At 31.6% G+C, this 11,032-nt stretch overlaps 1 long non-coding RNA gene across 1 annotated transcript in view; it reads right to left on the reverse strand.

The window, feature by feature from the left end:
- Window positions 1–2,516, reverse strand: part of LOC147805283 (uncharacterized) — a 170,654-nt gene extending 168,138 nt beyond the window's left edge. Inside the window, exon 1 of the long non-coding RNA XR_015428642.1 lies at window positions 2,095–2,516. This is a non-coding gene — a long non-coding RNA (uncharacterized LOC147805283). The remainder of the gene's footprint in view (window positions 1–2,094) is intronic.
- Between the last annotated feature and the right edge of the window lie 8,516 nt (window positions 2,517–11,032).

The following is an 11,032-nucleotide window of genomic DNA, read 5'->3' on the forward strand; positions in this document are numbered from 1 at the left end:
TGTTGTTTGCTATTTTTTTTACTTATTATTTCCCCCCCCCTTTTATTTCATATGTCTATAATTTTTCTTTGTTTTATTTTCATTTTAAACTTTATATATATATATATATATATATATATATATATATATATATATATATATATATATATATATATATATATATATATATATATATATATATATATATATATATATATATATATATATATATACAATTCTCATATTATAAACAAAGACTATGATAATCAAAGTTCTACAACAAACAACCTTCTACAACAAACAACCCATTTGAAAAAAGGAAAAATATCAAAATAATACTAGTAGAAAAACTACAAAATTCGTATTTTAAACAAATTATTATACCGTAAATAAATCTCTCCATAACTATACATAATTGCAAGAAACTAAAACCATTAAAATAATTTCAAAAAATCTCATATTGTAAGCAACTATTTTTTTTCTCGACATTTTATCCTATTTTATGATACAAATATTTACTTGAAAATTACAAATTTAGGCTTTAAATAATTTCTGTAACAATCAAATCTTCCAATAGTGACATTTACTCGATTTCAGAAAATTAACATCCAACATTTACATATTATAAAAAAAGGAAACATTTTCGATAATATTTATTTTAAATACAAATATGCCAAAAATAATTTTAAAAGTAAATTTTTCGAGATTTATAGTTTATAAAGTACAATCCACATACAATAAACAATTACAGTTATAATCAAATATTTCTATACCAACATCTATCGCTCAAAGAGGGCTTTACTTGATTTTTGTTTAGATATTTACTCTACAATACTCACGGGGTTTTATTTATTTTATTTATATTCACTTTGAATACTAATATGCCGAAAATAATTTTGAATTATATTCGAGATTTATAGTTCTAAAACTACAAACTTTGTACAGGATATGTGTACTTTGTATATAAACAAATAACCCAATAATCAAATCTCTCTATACAGACATTACTCGATCGTTATAACGTGGTTTTATTCGATTTTGTTTATTGATATTCACTTTACAATATTCACGGGGTTTTATTTAATTTATTGAAATTCACTTTGAATACAAATATGGAGAAATTCTTTTGAAAGTAAATTTTTCGAGATTTATAGTTTTTGAACCAAAAACCTCATATAATAAACGATTACAGCAATAATCACATCTCTCTATACCGACATTGCTCGATCGGTATAAGTGGTTTTTTTATGTGATTTTTGTTGATTGATATTTAGTTTACAATAATCAAGGAGTTTAATTTATTTTATTGATATTAACTTTGAATACAAAAATGTCAAAAATAGTTTTGAATTATATTCGAGATTTATAGTCTTAAAACTACAAACTTTGTATTATAAACAAATTCTAAAATAATCAAATCTCTCTTTACCGACGTTACTCGATCGTTATAACGCGGTTTTATTCGATTTTGTTCATTGATATTTATTTTACAATACTCACGAGATTTTATTCAATTTATTGAAATTTCTCTTTGAATACAAATATGCCAGAAATAATTTGGAAGTTCATTATTCGAGATTTATAGTTTTAAAACTACAACTTTCATATTATAAGCAATTACCACAATAATTAAGTATCTCTATCTCTATAACGACATTACTCAATTAATGTAACGGTGGTTCTATTCGATTTTGTTTACTGATATTCACTTTAAAATACTCACGGAGTTTTATTTAATTTATTGAAATTCACTTTGAATATAAACATATTTTTAAAACAATTTTGAAAGTAGATTATTCAAAATTTATAGTTTTAAAAGCACAAAACTTAGTATAATAAACAACTCCTACAATAATCACATCTCTCTATATCGACGTTACTCGATCTTTATAACGTGGTTTTATTCGATTTTGTTTATTGATATTTACTTTACTCACGGGATTTTATTTATATTCACTTTGAATACAAATGTGCTAAAAATAAATTTGAATTATATTCGAGATTTATAGTTTTAAAAGCACAAACCTAGTATAATAAACAATAACTGTAATAATCAAATCTCACTATATCGACATTATTCGATCGTTATAACGGAGTTTAATATAAATATCTTACCTGACATCCTTTAGCCGTTTCAATTCGCTCATTTCCAATTCAAATCGAAGTTTATTAACATCGCAGAGGAGCGAATCGCGCTCCTCTTTAAGGACCGCCAGTTCATTTTCCAATTCCTCAATTCTGATGAACTGACGTTTAATCAACTTATCCTTTTCTTCAATTATCCGTTTTTGCTCTTCGGACGTTTCCATCACGTTAACAACACTGGAGATAATTAGTCACAAAAATAAACACAAACATCCATGATCTCAGGCGAGAATGGGAAAATAATATTAAATATTAAAAAAAACACAACATTCCGGCCTTTCGAATAAAAAATAAAATCAAGGGGGTGCTTTGAGACAGGGCATCACACTCTCACAATGTGCCTGATGAACGGCGGGACGCCATACTGCCTTAGAGAAGGCCGGCGCTGTTTCTTCGGCTGTCACGAACCCCAAAGTTGCAGGGTTGCCGAGAGTCGTTGAAAAAAATCTAATCCACAACTTCGCCAAGGGAATGTCGATTTCGCCAAACTTTAACTGATGCGAGATCGAATCACTTCAGACCGTGAAATCTAAATTCTGTACACTTATTTTGCTAAGTTTGAATTAAATCTTTAGAACATGTTGTCGACAATGTAGGAAAAGCCGGCATTTTAGTAAATACTCAGACTAGACATTTGTTAGAATGCCTTGCTTTTAGGCTAGTACAAAATATAAGAATAACTGTGTTAAAATCGTCAGCATACTATAGAATACCAAAAAATTTGTCAGAATGTCTATAGTTTTAAAGGATCATTATGAGATATGATAATCATTATATACTTTATGCAGATGTTTCTGTTACTGCCAAAGTTTAAAACGTCAGCATTCTGTAGAATACCAAACAATTTATCAGAATGTCTATTGTTTCAAGGATCGATATGAAATATGAGAATTATTATATAATTATCTAGATATTTCTGTTACTACCAAAGTTTAAAACGTCTTCATTCTGTAGAATACCAAACAATTTATCAGAATGTCTATTGTTTTAAGGATCAATATGAAATATGAGAATTATTACATACTTTATCTAGATATTGCTACTGCTGCTAAAGTTTAAAACGTCAGCATTATATATTTTATTTTATAACCGTCGTTGAACAGCCGACCCAAGTTCATGGGTTTACGACTACTAACGTTCAACTCCGTAGCCTTGTAATTTTGAACCAATCCAGAAGACAAGGAAACTCCTGGATCAGTACCCCCAGAGGTATTGATTTGTTGTGGGAACATGGAGGACTTTGAGACTCGACAGATTTAACGTGCATCAGTCACCATTTACTACACGGGGAGTCTTCGGCCGGCGAGGATCGAACCCACGACCTCTTGGATAAGGGCCCAGCACCCTACCGACCAGGCTATCCCGGCCCCCTCAGCATTATAGCGATATACACACATGCAGCGATAGAGCATTATATACATACTTTATCTTAGTAATGTATGTGATACCGCCCAAGTTTGAAATCCGGTATTTTAAAAAATACCAAGAAATTTAATAGAATGTCTGAGGATTTTAATCAAAGTAAGGCAAATAAGAATTATTTTATACTTTATCTAAATAATGTAAGTGATACCGCTAAAGTTTGAAATCCGGTATTCTATAGAATATTTCAGCATTTTATTGAATTCTTAGAACTAATTAGTAAAGTAAGAAGAGATTATGAATTTGACCCATTGTCTAGTCAATCTAAAAAATGGCAAAACGGCTAAGTATGAAATGCAATATTTTTTTAAGTAATATAATAATGATTACTTAATATTAATTGGCAATAATTTTCGGTGTACCTATTACGTTCATATTTTATTTTGCTAACTTTAGTAACAAAGCCATTAAATCTGCTTTCTTAATTTTAATTCTTGTGCTTATTTTGAAAGTGTTTCTTTATAGCAATCTTTTAGTTTTTTAACCATGACAGTTATACTTTGTAGAATGTTAATAACAGTCCTTTAAATAAGAGACTTAACACGACCTTTTTTTTTTCATTCATACTTTGCTTAAAGAGCGTTTTTCATATACAATCCCAAGGTTAAGAACATATTAATTCTCATATTTCATACTTAGTCTAAAAACACATTCTATATAAAATGCCTTTGTATTTTATATAAAGTTGTTATTTCATACATTACATTTCAGACATTTTCATACATTTTAGGTAACGTAAGGGTTTTATATTTTGCTCGGTTTGGGATTTTCCAATTCAGCAGCTTTTAACAATCCTTTCTCCCGTTTGACATTTTTTAGACTAATAAACAAAACAAAAACCTTGATCCTTTACCTTTTTTAAGTTCAGGTAACAAATTTTAAAACAAATAAAAACTTGCATTATAATTGCGACTTAACTATAACCAATGAGAAAATATCAAAAAAGGAGCTAGTCGATAAAGGTCGCTGGATTGTAAATCAGCTGCCGATATATATATATATATATAATACTCAAGCATCTCGCAGAACGATGAATACTCTTTAAACAAAATATAAGAAAAAAGGTCATGTTAGGGCAAGGAAAAAAGGTTATAGAAAGATTACAAGACCTTCACTCCTCAAAAATTAAAATGTTGTTTCGAAAAAAAATATTGAAAGCGTCCATTACGGAGATTAATTACGTATATTGAAGATGTGTGAAAAGCCGACTTTGGGTTTACTATGACTGTGTGATTTCAAAATATTTTCGTAATAAATTTTGGAATAAAATTGGAATAAATTTTCTTTATTCAAATTTATTATAATGAAAAAAATAAAAAGCGATGACAAAATATTTTTCTATTAGTCTATTTTCTTAGAGGTGATGCATTGATAATCAGAATTGTAGAATCAGATATTGAAATGTTCGACTATGGATACTCCGCAGAGTTTAAGACTCTCACTTCGACTTACACTCGTCTGAAATTTTCACAATTGGGTACATGCAACTCGAGAAAAAGGCGATCTCTGATACACAAACACTTCACCGATGACCTCAACGTTTAGCTGATCGCTCATAAACAAGATGGCGTGTTCACGTCGACCTAAGTTTCTCCTCATAAGTTATAATGTCATTTAAAGTGAACTTAATTAAATACAACGTCGTATCGCACATCAAATTTGTTAAAATATAATTCCTTCTCGTCTATGTCTGTTATTTAACTTAGATTTCATATTTGTTTAGATATTTTATTGTAACTGTGATATATATTTGTTTTGTGTATTTGTCATCTTCGATGTATAATTAGTTAGTTATTGCGCTACATGACTTCGTACCTATCTTTGTGTTAAGAAATATACAGGGATGACAACTGTTCTGCTTTCCGTAAAAGTTTTAATAAATTGGTAGCGAATTAAAGAGTAAAAGTTGTAGAATAAGGATAATTACTCCCATTTTTTAATGCGTTACCACGAGAGAACTGCAATAAAATTGCATTGGTTTTACTCGAAATAGAGCTGAAAGAACAGTTGCTAACATAAGCAAATGCCACGTTCTAACAACCAATCAGGAGCGAGATACCCAATGTATGTCATTTGCAGCTATCTTATTGGATGCACCTCTAAGTGACGTCATCGTAGGTAAGTATCATTTGTTGATTCGGAAGCCAATTAGGTTCAGCACACACGTGTGACTTCGTTTGCAGATGTTCGATTATATTTGATTTAAATCACAAGGCATAATAACTTCACTTCTTCTCAAGTTGCAAATACTCAATTGAAGAAGTAAAACTTTAAAACTTTTTAAGGGTTTTTATTTTCGCAAAATATTGAAATTGAGCAAAACATTATACAAAAAAAAAAAAAAAAAAAAGCTAGATATAAATATCTCACAAACACATTCATACATACATAAACATCTTATTAGAACAAGATTATTTAGTTAATATTCAAGAACTGGGAAACTATAATGATCACATTATATACAATTATGCATCTTTTTAATGAAATTTTCACCTTAGCCAAACAAATTGGGTGATAAAACTTATGAATCAATAAATAACCGAACAGTTAATCAAATGAATAATACGTTTAAGTCGACAGATGCTAAAAAACTTTCAAATTTGGCAAAGTAAGTTCGTGATAAGTTATAGTTTAAATAATTGTCATAATATGTACATTAGAGTGATAATTGTATTCTCATAATTAAAAATGTTTATCCAAATAAATTTAATAAAATCAATAAAATCTTTTTCTTTCTTTTAACATAATTATCTAACAACATTTAACTAACCGGAGTCGGAGTTGTGCAGTTTGTTTCGACTCCATAGCCCTATTTGATAACTGCCACAATATATAAATGACAAAGTATTTATTGCAGCTGTTAGTAATGTGCCTAAACGTCCTCTAATCTTGAGACACATCCTCAAATTGAAATTATTGTCCTCAAAAAATTTCAAATGCTTTAAGGACATGAAATGTACCCAATATATATATATATATATATATATATATATATATATATATATATATATATATATATATATATATATATATATATATATATATATATATATATATATATATATATATATATATACACCGAAGAGCCATTACATTATGACCACCTTCCATCTGTAACAATGGGCTCGCCCAGGTTATCATGGTTTCTCGCCCAGGAACAATGTTTTCATGGGGCATATTAAGACCCATAATCCTCATAGAACAATCCCTGACGTCTGTAAGCTACTTGAACATAGTTGCAGACCAGGTTCACCCATTCATGGCAACAGTTTTACCTGCGGGAGATGGTGTTTACCAATAGGATAATGCACCATGTCATAAGGGTTGAATCGTCATGGATGGATTCGAGAAATATTCCAGTAACTTTCAAGTCATGTCTTGGCCCCCAAATTCACCTGACCTTAATCCAATAGAGCATTTGTGGTCCTACTTGGAAAACCAAATTCATGCTGCCACGCTACCCCCCTCGCAATGTGGGGGAATTGTAGGACCAGTTGGTATAAATTAAAAATGCGGATCTTTTTTTTAACAAGATGATTTTGTCTTAGAATACCTACGAAAGTCAAAAAAGCACCATGTTAAAGTTAATAGCAACACTCGTCTTAAAATAATTTCAACAAAAAATAAATATATTTTGATTGAATAGGGTATTATATGATATTTCAAAACTTATTAATAATGAAATCAAGTTTGATGAAGATGATTCTAGACCTAATATAAGTTATGAATTAAAAAAAAAAAATTTATTGTACATGCGAATTATTATTTTCCATAAATATATGGTGCCCTGTTGGTAACATTTTTTGAGGACGTCTGCAGATTTGTCCTCAAATCATGGTTTATAAATCTGGTCACCTTAGGTGTTAGGCTAAATTTGGTAACTAATCAACTAAAGAAAAAAATTGTTTCTTTAGTCGAAAACTTCTTAATCCTTGTAAACATTCTCCCTATTTTGCCCATTTGTTAAACCGTCAGAGGGTTAAATATCATTTTATACCCAAATAATATTTTGTTTCCATTTATTATTGCTGATATGAGATAATGATTAATATCCGAACATTTTCTGAAGATAAAAACATGAATTTTCTCAGAAAATTCTCATTTCCTTTTTAGATAAAAAAGAAAGGAAAAAGTAATTTATCAGCCGAGTCAAAATTATAAAACATCATTGTTGCCTGGGAAATATAACAGGCTAGTTTTTCTCCTAGAATTTTGTCTTTTGTTTAATTCATAGGAATTGCTTTTTTCTATAAATCTCGGAGAAATTTATTAAGGGCGCGGTGGCAACACAAAAAAAAAACATTGACGTATCAGTTATCAGTGGGGGCGAAATTTGTAATCGGAGACGAGAGGAAAAAATCGTGTAAGCGGAACTGATTGGGTACGATATTTTTATCAGTTTTTGTTCTTAAGTAGAACATTTTATCAGTCAACTGAGTGATGACAGATTTTAATTATGGAACTATTTATTGGTAAATTCGGGAGGGAATTTTGTTCTTGCAGTGAAAAAAGGCAAAATTCATACAAAAATATTTTTAAAAAAATTATAATTTTCTTCTTGGTCTTTTCTCTTTTATACAATATTTCCTCTTTTATTCTCTTTTCTCTTATTTTCTCTTTTATTCTATGATTCTCTTTTATTCTCCATTACAGGATTTCCTCAGGTTATGGAGAAATTTCATAGTGGTCCCAAAAATGATATCATTCAACATATTTGTGATCACCATCACTCTATTCTGAACCCCTATATACCACTATATATGCTATTTTATTAAAAAAAAATGTATCTGTATGAAAGCGCCAGGATAGCCTGGTTGGCAGGGACTCACGTTTGTGAGAACGAGAGTTCAAACCCAGCCAGCCGAAGACTCCCCGCGTAGTAAATGGAGACTGGTGCACGCTAAATCTGTCGGATCACAATGTCTTCCATGTTCCCATTGTATATTATACCTCTATGGGTACTGAATTGGAGTGTGATCATTTTCTGGTTCAGGCCAAAATTGCGATCTGTGGAATGAATGGGTATGTATGTATGAATGGGTCCACCCTATAGACGGATGCGACGTATGAGTGTGGCAATAGTCGAATTCTTGGCCATAGATGGCGTTACTGGAAAACAAGAGCAATCGCAACCCTTGCCTTATGACTTACGGTAATAACAACTCTGACCTGACAAACCTTTAACGGTATAACATACCTGCCAACTCTTCCGGATTTTCCGGAATATTTTATTTTCATATTTAAAGTGGTAGCAATACTTAGGTTAATCCAATTAACTTATTGAATTATAATGATAATTATAAATGAGTTTGACCACCACTACATTTAAATAATTACAATAAATATATATAAGCATAATAATCCGTGGACAAGCGAATTTCAAGGGGATCAAAATATAAATATGTTTTTGAGTCAGATTGTTTTTCGTTTATTGTTTTATTACCACTCTGAAAATCCATTCTCGGAAAGAGTGAAAGTTGGCAGGTATGGTATAAGTGGTATCTTAAAAAAGAAAATTTCTACCAACATTAAGGTGATGTTACTATTACATTTTTCTTAACCAAATGAGAATCCGGCTCCATAAGAAATTTCAATCCTTTTCACAAAAAGCACGGGAATACAGTTTATTGCGTTTGTTTAATGCTCTTTTCATATAAAGTTGTAACAAATGAAAAACTAAAACTTTCATAAGTTTGTTTCATTCCGCCAATGCTTTAAAACAGAGAGGCCGACTGCTCACAATATAACAAATTATTTTTAAAAACGGTAGGGAACTACAAACTAAAATTTGCAGATTTTCGGTTAATTTGGCCAACTTTATAAAAGGTTCAACGCGACTGAACTCTAATAAAGTGATATATCACCTAAGCAATTTAATTATTTAGAAATAGTGGTGAGTAAAAATCCTATAAATCGAATGTACTAAATCAAGAATTATACATTAAAAGACTACCACTCGAAAATATCCATCCACAAGTAAGCATCTTTGGAAAAGACTCATCACGAAATGATTCGAACAAAGTGGCATATCATATGAATATTTGAATTATTTAAATGTAGGGATACACTATACAACTGTAAACCAAATTTGTTAGCCTAAGAATCAATAACAATACCACTTGTTATTGATTCTTAGGACTATTCTTGGAATGTTTCTTCAGAAAAATTGATCTTCTTGATATTTTTTGATAAAAAAATTTTGCTATGCTTCTATAAATGATACCACAGTCGTGGTGGCTTAGGGAATAGAGGGCTCGCCTCCTAATGAACCAGCCATTGCCGGATTCGAATCCCAGCGATGGCTGGTCGATACGAATTCCGCACCCGGCTCACATCGAATACAATGCTAACGTAAAATATCCTCAGTGATAGTCAGATCTTGGGTTAAAATCCCCTTGTCGTAAGGCTAACCACGGGAGGTTTTCGTGGTTTTCCTCGTACGTAACGCAAATGGGGGTTAGCTCCGTCGAAATGTCCTCCAAGAAGGCAGATTTCTCCCGATACTTGATCTAGGAGTTCCTCTGTCTTCTAGATTGGGTTCAAAATTGCAAGGTTACGGAGTTGAACATTAGTAGCCTAGAATCCAAAAAATTGGGTCCGCTGTTCAAAAATGGTTGTAAAATAAAATAGGGTTTCGTGGTTTCTCACTCCTTGTAACGCAAATGTGGGTTAGTTCCATCAAAAAGTGATCCATGAAGGCAAATTTCTCTCTATACTTGATGCAAGAGTTCCCTTGTTTTCTAGATTGGGTTCAAAATTGCAAGACTAAGGAGTTGAATATTGGTAGTAGTATACACAAAATTGAGTCAACTGTTCAACGACGGTTATAAAATAAAATTACAGGATTTTCGCGACTCGACGATATTGTCGCAGAACGTTACAGAGTTCTTGCAGAAAGATTTTTCTTATGAAAAGTTTAAAAAAATAAATTCCTTTTTTTTACAGAAATTTATACGTAATACACTCTATAACAAAAAAATCGACGCACCAAGAAGCAATCATCCGATTGCTTTGAAATTTCGTATGCATGAATGTTTTGGCTCGATCAGGCTGGAATGATGCCGACTGGGGACGTATAGTCTTTAGCGACGAATCCCGCTTCCAACTGTGTCCTGACGATCACCGAAGACGTGTTTGAAGACGCACAGGGCAGAGGGGGGGGATCCTGCCTTCACTATTGCAAGCTACACCGGCCCTCAACAAGGCATTATGGTCTGGGGTGCCATTTCCTTTGACAGCCGGACTCCTTTGGTCGTCATTAGAGGTGCACTTACTGCACAGCGGTACATCGACGACATCCTAAGACCTGTTTTGCTACCGTTCCTTTTGCAGCACCCTGGGCTGGTTTTTCAGCAGGACAATGCCAGACCACATACGGCACGTGTTGCTATGAACTGTCTGCAAGCTTGTCAAACTCTTCCTTGGCCTGCCAGATCAACAGATCTGTCTCCCATCGAGCATGTCTGGGATATGATGGGAAGGCGAT

Source organism: Parasteatoda tepidariorum, chromosome 8 (genome assembly GCF_982258835.1).
Source record: "Parasteatoda tepidariorum strain Cologne lab strain chromosome 8, Ptep-v5.0, whole genome shotgun sequence".
Lineage (NCBI taxonomy): Eukaryota > Metazoa > Arthropoda > Arachnida > Araneae > Theridiidae > Parasteatoda > Parasteatoda tepidariorum.